The following is a 923-nucleotide window of genomic DNA, read 5'->3' as shown; positions in this document are numbered from 1 at the left end:
ACACACATGTTCCGTCGAACTGTTGTATAAACGCAATATCACTCTCGTACTCGAGCGATACCGGCTCTATATCATATATATATATTAGAGATGCACCAATGTATCGGCCAATAAATGGTATTGGCTGATTAAAGCAATTATTTGCACTATCGGCAACTGGCCGATTGTTTAAAAACAGCTGATGATCAGGTCTCATTATATCCTGTCAAACGGGGTAGAAAACCGTGTCAGACAGCAGCCTGAGTGAAGAAAATGTTTCTTGTGTCAAATTTAGGGCTGTCCAAGTTAAAGCAATAATAACGCGGGTTCTATTTGACCCTATGAATCACCTGTGGTTTAAGCCAGGGTTGCCAGATCTGCGGTTTTCCCTTCACCAAAGATTATTTGTAATGTGCTGCCTCCCATCCAATAATCGCAAAGAGCTTTGTGCTTTGTTACTTCTGATAAGAAACAAAGTCCAAGCTTTCAAATCCTGTACATTTTATCACAAAATAAAAAATATATGCCATTTTGATGCTCTTAAATGTGGCATGACAGATCACATGAGTCTCTTCCACTTTATTACAAGTTACAGAATGAAATAAACATAAATGAACATCAGAAGGTACGTTGAAAGATACAGTACAACTTAGTATCATGTCTCATGTAATCACTCAAACAGCGTTTCAACCGAAAGAAAGACATCAAACAAAACAGCTTGTGAACAATATATCGCTAAACGTTGCATGTACTTCAGGAAAGTCATCCAGTGTTCACAATTGGTTAGTTAGCTATAAAAACACTAGAGGGAGCTTATTTACTGTTGATTATATACAGTATCTCACAGAAGTGAGTACACCCCTCACATTTTTGTAAATATTTTATTATATCTTTTCATGTGACAACACTGAAGAAATGACACTTTGCTACAATGTAAAGTAGTG

At 36.8% G+C, this 923-nt stretch overlaps 1 pseudogene; it reads right to left on the bottom strand.

The window, feature by feature from the left end:
- LOC107702860 (voltage-dependent L-type calcium channel subunit alpha-1F-like) overlaps nucleotides 1-923 on the bottom strand; it is a 34,895-nt pseudogene that overhangs the window by 29,372 nt on the left and 4,600 nt on the right.

Source organism: Sinocyclocheilus anshuiensis, unplaced genomic scaffold (assembly GCF_001515605.1).
Source record: "Sinocyclocheilus anshuiensis isolate Anshui unplaced genomic scaffold, SAMN03320099.WGS_v1.1 scaffold366, whole genome shotgun sequence".
Taxonomy (NCBI): domain Eukaryota; kingdom Metazoa; phylum Chordata; class Actinopteri; order Cypriniformes; family Cyprinidae; genus Sinocyclocheilus; species Sinocyclocheilus anshuiensis.
Note: the sequence above shows the minus strand (reverse complement) of the source record. Positions and strands in the feature narration are given on the sequence as shown.